The 10,262-nt window shown below is 32.9% G+C and overlaps 1 long non-coding RNA gene across 2 annotated transcripts; it reads right to left on the bottom strand.

Moving 5' to 3' along the window:
* Positions 1-6,479: 6,479 nt before the first annotated feature.
* Positions 6,480-9,370, bottom strand: LOC139482404 (uncharacterized). 2 transcript variants are annotated; one of them, XR_011654851.1, is made up of 3 exons: positions 9,194-9,370; positions 7,465-7,668; positions 6,480-6,801 (listed from the first exon to the last, which is right to left on the bottom strand). It is a non-coding gene; the product is annotated as an uncharacterized lncRNA (long non-coding RNA). The 2 variants fall into 2 exon arrangements; XR_011654850.1 differs by lacking the exon at positions 9,194-9,370 and adding an exon at positions 8,800-9,029.
* Between the last annotated feature and the right edge of the window lie 892 nt (positions 9,371-10,262).

Genomic DNA, 10,262 nt, shown 5'->3' with positions numbered 1-10,262 from the left:
ATTGTAAGTACTGTTTTTTCTACATACAGATCAAACATGATTTGATGATTTTTATGGTAAATAATTTCCTCATTCTTATTTAAAAAATAGGGTATGAACATTGGTATTAATTATTATAAAGCAACAAAATAAGGTAGGAAAAGAGGTTATGATTTGTCTTGGTACAGAAATGTGTACTGTTTTGCCAAACTGTCTATTAATCATGTCTATGAAATATGTCTCTTACGGTGCTCAACTGTCTATTAAACCTGGAGCCGAATCATTTCCGAGCTGGTTACGAACTGTCTTAAGTTACCTTATCTAAAAAGCGCATGGTTGAATGGGATGGTAAGACTGGTTTCCATTGCAAGTCTGAGGAGTCTTGAGAAATAAAAAGTTTCAATTAGTTTCAGTTTAAAAGGAAAGTTGTCAAACAAATCTTCTTTTCTTGTTTTTTTTTTAATAATCATACTTTGTTCATCAAAGTTGGATTAAAATTTATTTTCTGCAGAATGATTCTACTTGTCCCATCGGACAAGCTTGGTATAGCTTTTACTTGTCCGACCTTTTTTACCTCTGGTACCGGACAATCGGACAAGCGTTATTGTAGAGGCCTGGCACATATGGTCAGTTTTGGTGGAAGTGGTCAAATAATTGTGTTTTACAAGTTAGCATGAGAAATCAAAGTTACCTTATCTAAAAAGCGCATGGTTGAATGGGATGGTAAGACTGGTTTCCATTGCAAGTCTGAGGAGTCTTGAGAAATAAAAAGTTTCAATTAGTTTCAGTTTAAAAGGAAAGTTGTCAAACAAATCTTCTTTTCTTGTTTTTTTTTAATAATCATACTTTGTTCATCAAAGTTGGATTAAAATTTATTTTCTGCAGAATGATTCTACTTGTCCCATCGGACAAGCTTGGTATAGCTTTTACTTGTCCGACCTTTTTTACCTCTGGTACCGGACAATCGGACAAGCGTTATTGTAGAGGCCTGGCACATATGGTCAGTTTTGGTGGAAGTGGTCAAATAATTGTGTTTTACAAGTTAGCATGAGAAATCAAAACTGTTTTCCTGGTTTCTATGGAGGACATGCTGGCACCCTAAATTTATGCGAACAAAAATTTGTTGTTATTGTATTGTAATATTGCTGTCCATCGTATTATACATTGAATTCTGACATCAACAAAATATGGCTGATTTACTATGCGGGTATTTAGATTTACAAATTAAATTGCACATGTAGTCAGTTTTAGTCAATGTGGTCAAACAATTGTGTTGTACAAGTCAGCTTGAGGTAATTAAATTACTGAAATTTAGTTACGTATCAATATTTTGAAATAAAGGAGGACATTCTGGCACCTTAAATATATGTTAACAAAAAGATGTTCTTAATGTATTGCAATATTGCTGTCCAATTGATTGTACATTGAATCCTGACACAAAAAATATGGCTGATTTAGCATGTAGGTATACATGGTATATAGATTTACAAATTAAGTGCACATATTGTCAGTTTTGGTCAATGCGGTCAAAGAATTTTGTTAGATGAATTTTGTTGAACATGTCAGCATGAGGTATCATAACTACTGAAATTTTGTTACATGTACGTATCAATATGTTGAATAAAAGGAGGACATTCTGGCACCCTAAATTTATGCGAATCAAAATTTGTTGTTATTTTATTGTAATATTGCTGTCCATTGTATTGTAAATTGAATCCTGATACAAAAAGTATGGCTGATTTACCATGCGGGTATACATGGGAATATAGATTTATAAATTAAAGTGTACATATGGCCAGTTTTGGTCAATGCGGTCAAATAATTTTGTTGTACAAGTCAGCATGAGGTATCAAAACTACTGAAATGTTGTTACGTATCAATATTTTGAATAAAAGGAGGACATTCTGGCACCCTAAATTTATGCGAACAAAAAGTTGTTGTTATGGTATTGTAATATAGCTGTCCATTGTTTTATACATTGAATCCTGACATAAAAAATATGGCTGATTTACTATGCAGGTATATAGATTTAAAAATAAAAATACACAAATGGCCAGTTTTGGTGGAAGCGGTCAAATACTTTTGTTGTACAAGTCAGCATCAGGTATCAAAACTACTGACATTTTGTTACGTATCAATATTTTGAATATAACATGTAAAAGGAGGCCATGCTGGCACCCTAAATGTATGCGAACAAAAATATAAAAATTTCAAAATTAATTAGTTCAATTATAAATTTCCTATCCATTGAAGAAGAAAAAAAAGATAAATGAAAACAAAATGTAAAAGTGTGAGATCAGGTGGTCGTAATTTCTCACTGTGCAGAAGTCAGCTGTTTTTCTATCTAGCAAACGAATACTAAACACCAACAGACAAAATCTTATCACTAAAGACAAAATCTCACCACTAAATGACTGTAAATAATGTTACATATACGACCGTCAGAATTGAAGGTCAATAACCAAGTAAGATATTTCTGCTGACTTTGTAAATGTAACGTTAGCCTACGGAATTATAAAAAAATAACTCTGGTAGTCAACCAATTCAGTGCTTTTTAAACATGAGATGTCGTGATAAAAAGAATGTGCACGAGATGAAAGGATGTTGTATAACATATCAACAGCCGGTTACTAACAGATAATTCAAGATAGTTCAAATAAATAAAGATGGTATAATCGTCGCACGATTATTGTCAAAATAAAAATAAGTGGAAAAAGTGATATTATATAATAAAACATATTTTGTTCTTTATTAAGGTCTTTCCTTTTACTAAAGGGAAAGACCTTACTGTATTTCTTCTGATTATTATTATTCTTCTTGTTCCGCCAAACTTTGCCAAAATTCCCTCCGTAACCGTAAGACGTGTCGCTTTCATGTTCACACTTTGTATCGGTGTCATGAATACCTATCCGGAACTCACCCTGTGAGTCAAAATATTTTGTCGGTTCGGAGTAATCCCTCCGAAACCCAAAAACCTTGTTATCGTTCCAACACAGTAACCGTAATAGGTAGAAAAAAAATGAAGGGTGAAATTTGTTCAGGACCAGACCCTGGTTCTTCGTTACATTTGGATCAAAAAGATTCAACGACTCATTGGTAGGGTTATGCCCCTATGAAAATTAACCGGTGTCGGTTGGCCACCAAAACTCAGAAACCGTAAGTCGTAGACACATAGGATCTTCACCAATCATCATCATTTCATGTATCTTTAAAAAATACCTCAAGGTCAAATTTGTATGTTGACCTTGACCTTTGACCTAACACCTTGTTATGGGATAATCTCAGAAACTATTATACTTACAGAAGTTTTAAATGGTGAAAAATGTTTGGGTCATTATGGCGCAACTTTGTTACATTTTGACCAAAGAGATTTGACCTTTCTATAAGGGGCATAACCCCTGTTTTAGGTTTTTGAAAAGACAAAATCAGCTTTTACTATATAACCAAAGGTCCTAGACCCTTCAGTAGGACAACCGGATGTGCCTTTTTGGCCAAAATGTGATTCGGCGGCGCTCAGTAGTCCTACGCCGAATATTGGACTTTTTTGCGTCGGCCGACGTCAGCTGAAAAATGGCGCGTTTTTGTAAAAACATTTCATTCGTTTACAGCAAAGTACCGGCGGTAAATGCTGTTGATTGTAAGCACATTTATAAGAGAAAAATATATGAGTTTACTTATTATTTACATGTTTGAACAAAAAAATAAAAGAAAATCTTATTTTTTCACATCTGAACCTAGAATTTCGGATTTCGATATTCTGCACTGTAGAATTAAATAGCGATATTAAAAAGGGGTACAAAAAAAAGCCTATCCTTCAATTACCTTAAATTTTTTACATCGTAATTTCGCTGGTTTTTCAAATCGAAATCCGTAAAGAAAAGGGGTGTCCAAAGTAGGGCAAAAAATTGTACCCATTTTAAAGTAGGGGTCTTAGTTTTTTGAAGGTTTTTCCTTGCATGGCGGGTAGAATTAGCAATTGGAAAAGATTCTGTTTTTAAAGTAAATATTCATTCAACTATGAAGAATAGCTGAATCCTTACATATGTAACCCCTATAAAAATATCAATATGTATCAATAAATTGTAAAATTATAGATTTTTTTCGAAATTGAAGAAGACGCCATTTTCGCCTATTTCTCTATTACGTCTATTGGTCTGCTATAATTATTAGATGATTCTAAAAAATCTCCGCCTCGATTTTTTTTATACTTTCATTTTATAATCTTTGGTACATAATGCAGATGTTATGAAAAAATTAGGCACTTCTATCGAGTAGAAATGGAGAACGGTCATCTTTATTTTGTATGTCCCCACTATGGGGGCGTGGTCATCCTTTCACCTTGATTCTGAAGTACACGATAGCTATTCATCTCTAGAAATTAATTATCAAATAAATATCATTGAAACAAAATGAATATATTTTAAGACATCAATAAATTTTAAGTGCTACTGATTTTTTTAACAGAATATGCCGGAATCGACCCCATCCGATGTTGTCTCAATACATAGATCAACGTTGTCAATTTCCGGCGCCGAAAATGTCAACGTAAAATGTCATTAAAAGTTGGAATCTTTTCTTCTTTGTGTCAATTTTGTTTATCTTAATGTCAAGAAAGTCATGCAATATGTTGAATCCATATCAACGTTATACCAAAACAGGCCTTACTTGGTAAACTAACAGTTTGAGGCCTACATCATCACCATGAGATTGACTTGTTGACATCGTACTTGTAGTTGATCAAGATTCATTTCGTGCATGTTGTTACCAGGTTACCGGTCGCTGAGTTTTTAAAATGAACAACTTATCTGTTTGGTCATATCGATTTCTTTCATAATTTTCCTTTCGTTCGTTAATACAATTATCGTTATGTGTTTTGTTTTGTTTCCTTTTTTTGGTCAAAAAGGGGGTTGGGGTGGGGTGCTCTTTTAATTTTATCAAAGACATGCGTGATTTTTAGGGGCTTATGGTTCTCAATTTCTGGTTTGCAGTTAAGGTTCAATATCTACTTGACTTTACTTATTTCAAATCTGCAGTTTCTTAGATCAATGATTATTTATAATTACTATATTAGTACTACAAATATATAGTAATATATTTTGCATAGGGGGAGGGGTGACCATTTGCTTTTCTAGGTATGACTAGGTGGTGGGAATTCAAAGAGAATCCTGGTGTGTTTGTTTTAGTGCTAATATAAAAAAGAAGATGTGGTATGATTGCCAATGAGACAACTATCCACAAAAGACCAAAATGACACAAACATTAACAACTATAGGTCACCGTACGGCCTTCAACAATGAGTCTTTCAAACAATTGCTTGTCTCTCCTAGGTGCTTTACCTTTTATATCCATTCAAAGGTACCTGTTCAATTTTTTTTTGTTATTTTGTTTACTGTAAATTATTTGAATGAAGTATGTAAAAGTTTGTTGCCAACTTTTTTAATAAACCGCATAAACCATAACATTGGGGATCTATAGGATTTTTTTCTAGATTGACTATTTTTTAATTTGCATCCATTGCATCATATGATTTTATTTCTAAATATATTTCACTTTTGCATACAGACACAGAATATATTCCTTTTCAGGTCGTCTTGTGTCATGTTATTTAGGGGTCTTTTGTATATGTAGCTTACTATACGTTATTGGTTCTGCTAAAATAAATGTTGAAGGCTGATCATAAAATATTTCCATACACCAAATATAGTTGACCAATTGCATATAGTATTAGAAAAAAGACCAAAACTCAAAAACTTAACTTTGACCACTGAACCATGAAAATGAGGTCAAGGTTAGATGACACCTGCCAGCTAGATATGTTCACCTTACAATCATTCCATACACCAAATACAGTAGACCTATTGCATACAGAATAAGAGAAAAACAGACCAAAACTCAAAAACTTAACTATAACCACTGAACCAAGAAAATGAGCTCAGGTCACATGACACCTGCCAGTTGTACATGTACACCTTACAGTTCTTCCATACACCAAATATCCTAGACCTATCTCTTATAGTATTTGAGATATGGACTTGACCACCAAAACTTAACCTTGTTCACTGATCCATGAAATGAGGTCGAGGTCAATTGAAAACTGCCTGACGGGCATGAGGACCTTGCAAGATATGACATACCAAATATAGTTATCCTATAACTTATAATGAGAGAGAATTTAATATTACAAAAAATCTTAACCTTTTTTTCAAGAAGTCACTGAACCATGAAAATGAGGTCTAGGACATTGGACATGTGACTGACCGAAACTTCTTAACATGAGGCATCTATATACCAAGGATGAAGCATCCAGGTCTTTCAACCTTCTAAAATATAGAGCTTTTAAGTAATTATCTAACATCGCCGCCTTAGCAGCCGGATCACTGTCCCTTTGTCTAGCTTTCTGCAACAAAAATTCGCAGGCTCGACAAAAATGAGGAATCTTTTAAATTATACAACAGTGATATTCCTTTGAAATTTTTTTTTCATGAAAACAACTGAGACAATAATCTGAATTTTTTACTAAATATGGTGACATTTCACTGTCACTTATGCACATTTTAATGTTGATGAGTCTTGCATATTTCAAAATCCTCTTTTTACTACACATTGAGCCCATAGTCAGCTTAAGACTGAGTTAAGTTTCATTTATTCAAATCCTGCACAAGTTCAACAAAAATGTCTGCTAATAACTCTTGAACCACCTCGGTTACCATTCTGTACATGAATATATCTCTCATAACAAATTTCATATAAATTTTGCTGATTCCAGGTATCAAAATTTTCATCCTCCAGTAAAATTATTTTTCTGACAGGATGTGTTGTGTACTGAAAATAAAAAAATAAAATTTGTTACATGTATTATTAAATTAAGTTTGTTGATTCAATTGAAAAGTAATGATGAATGATAATTAAATTATATTATATTTCATTGTTATTGGCATCTTTGACCAAAATATGGTCTGCTTAAGTCATTCTCTTATCTGAAGAAAATGGTCAAGTTTATTAAACCACTTCATTCTCATGGATATGATGCACATCAAGTAAGAGTTAATTCCCTTATGTTGTTTTTTTATCTTTATAAATTATTTTTAAGTTACAGTACCCTTCATTCTTGAAATTTGGTTTTACATCCAAATGAAACTATATTGAAATTATACAGCATAGATAATAGTATAAAATCTTTAAACTATTAAAAGTATACCATTTGGCCTTCAAGTCTGTGTATGATTTGACCTATAAATGTGCATTTCATAAATAAATATAAACTATAAATTTTAACTTCCATTCCCAATTTATTCCATTGGCAATTTTCTTGTCTGACTGTTAAATGTAAGATATTTTCAGTCTATTTCATTATCAAAATAGTTTTAATACATTATCATGAAAATGTCTATCATGTTTTTGTTTCATATTTGAGGGATTGAAATCATAGCGCATTGTAAATAACCCACTGTTGTTACCCTGAACAGACACATTTGGATTACTTACCCTTAATATATTCTAGTCATATTATTTTGTATTAACAAAATAATTTTGCTTTCGACATTACTCGTCATTGACTCTCTATTTGATTACTGTTTTCCTGCTGTATGTATATCAATCATACATGTGCATGTACTGCAAGTGGTTTTGTTGATATATAAAAGTCCTCTGTTTTGAATTTTTGATTCATAATGAACATCTTTCTTCATCCTGTATATATTTAGCAAATGTACATACAATTACTAAATAAGCTGAATATATACTAAATTATTCAAAGCAAAATTAAACTTTGCATTGTTATTATCAACACATGAATACAAATTTGCCAAATAAATTACCAAGAAAAAAACATATTTTCTTGCTCCAATGAAGACCCATTGGTGGCAGTCGACTGTTGTCTGCTCTTTGTTTGGGTTGCTGGTTCTTTGACATATTATCCATTTCCATTCTCAATTTTATATATTTATTATGTATTAGAAATTGTTATGCCTCTAGCATTTCTGCTCAAAACATAAAAGTTACAGGCAAATAAAACATACATGTATTATAATAGTGTACATAAATATCTAACATGTCAATTGTACAATGCAAGCTGAAATTTTATACATTTTGGGGGCACTCTGACACAACCTAGTTTTAATTTAAATTCATGAACCACCACTGTCATAACTAACACCATTAATTGGATAATATTATGATATTAATGAAGTTGGAGAACATTTTTTTAAAGTAATTACTACAATGTATTGTCAATGGATTATCATTTCTAATTAGTTTGTATATATATATATATATATGACTAAAGCCTATAGGATTAATATAACTTGATGGATATAAAGAAATTGTACAGGCATATTAAATTTGTAACATATCCTGCCATTCCTGGTCATGGGGATACATGTTAATGCATGTGTAAGCTCCCAAAATGGGTGGGTGATTCAGTGGTTAATTTCAATGAGTAAATTTCTTTTAAAATATGAGATATAAATTTAGAGAATGGCTATCTAATTTTTATTTTTTTTTTGTATATGTGAAAGAGAAATCTGTGACTGTGGTCGCTTTCCCTTTGTATTTTTTGTTTATGAAAGATTTAATTTTTATGAATATATATATAACATTTTGGTGTATATGAAATCAGGGACACAAAAATGTTTTTTTCAAATGAAATATTATACCAGGTATAAAATAGCCAACAGTGAAAGTAGGTGTCTTTAAATACATTCCCATGATTTAGTACAAGGACTTTTAAGTTGAACCCGAGACGTTCAGCAGAATTCGTGTAGCCTCAGTAGCCTATAATTTGGGGCCTTGAAATTACCCCCCCCCTTTTAGAGAACTTACAATCGGCATGAAACGTGATCATACGTGCTTTCGAATTTTATTCATTTTGGTCTGTATTTGCAGTTAGAGGTTTACAATGTTCTATTATCTGAGCAAGAAGTGATTGCGTGAATATTTTCCATGGAGATCGTGAAGAAGACCTTGACCAGTTTGAAAACGGATGTTGACAACTTGTGTGGGTATAATATTTCCGGAAACAAGTGCGGATACCTAAGACCGAAATCCGAATGTAATACACCAGTAAAAAGTTGATTCTAGTATATGTCAGAAAAGGAAATGATTTCAATTTTCATCTTTGATATAATTTTACACTTTATTTTTACCGTTTAAATCATTTCTTTGGATACGATTTATTTGATAATAATTAACTAAAATATCTGGAATAAACCTTTACCTTTTGTGTTGCTTAGCATTAAGTGTAAGCATCCAAGAATGTCATAAATGCAACTTTTCAGAGTGGAATGCCAAATCCAACGTCAAATAATGGCCGCCATTACGTGTTGACAACGTCGTCTAGTGAACCGTATCACTGAGCGCCGAAATCCTTACTCAGGCGCTTCCGGTTGTCCTACTGCTTGGGGTCTTCAGTAATGGCATTGGGGACCAATGACCTTGACAAAGGTCAAAAGGTCAAAGGTCAAGGTCGTGTCCCAAATAGCGAATTTAGTGTTTTTAACCTTATTTAAAGGATTTTTAGTGTGTTTTTGAGCTTTTTAAGATTGACCTTGACCTTTTCAAAACATTCTACGTCTGTTGGAACATGTATTTTACATTAAATAGGAAAGACCTCTCAATTGTTCAAGAACAATTGACAGTTTATTATTATTCTTCTTGTTCCGCCAAACTTTGACAAAATTTCCCTCCGTAACCGTAAGACGTGTCGCTTTCATGTTCACACTTTGTATCGGTGTCATGAATATCTATCCGGAACTCACCCTGTGAGTCGAAATATTTTGTCGGTTCGGAGTAATCCCTCCGAAACCCAAAAACCTTGTTATCGTTCCAACACCGTAACCGTAATAGGTAGAAAAAAAATGATGGGTGAAATTTGTTCAGGACCAGACCCCGGTTCTTCGTTACATTTGGATCGAACAGATTCAATGACTCATTGGTAGGGTTATGCCCCTATGAAAATTAACCGGTGTCGGTTGGCCACCAAAACTCAGAAACCGTAAGTCGTAGACACATAGGATCTTCACCAATCATCATCATTTCATGTATCTTTAAAAAATACCTCAAGGTCAAATTTGTATGTTGACCTTGACCTTTGACCTAACACCTTGTGGAAAATGTTTGGGTCATTATGGCGCAACTTTGTTATATTTTGACCAAAGAGATTTGACCTTTCTATAAGGGGCATAACCCCTGTTTTAGGTTTTTGAAAAGACAAAATCAGCTTTTACTATATAACCAAAGGTCCTAGACCCTTAAGGTCTTCAGTGTTGGCATTGGGGACCAATGAC

Source organism: Mytilus edulis, chromosome 7 (assembly GCF_963676685.1).
Source record: "Mytilus edulis chromosome 7, xbMytEdul2.2, whole genome shotgun sequence".
NCBI classification, from domain to species: domain Eukaryota; kingdom Metazoa; phylum Mollusca; class Bivalvia; order Mytilida; family Mytilidae; genus Mytilus; species Mytilus edulis.
This window is presented reverse-complemented; position numbering and strand designations above follow the sequence as displayed.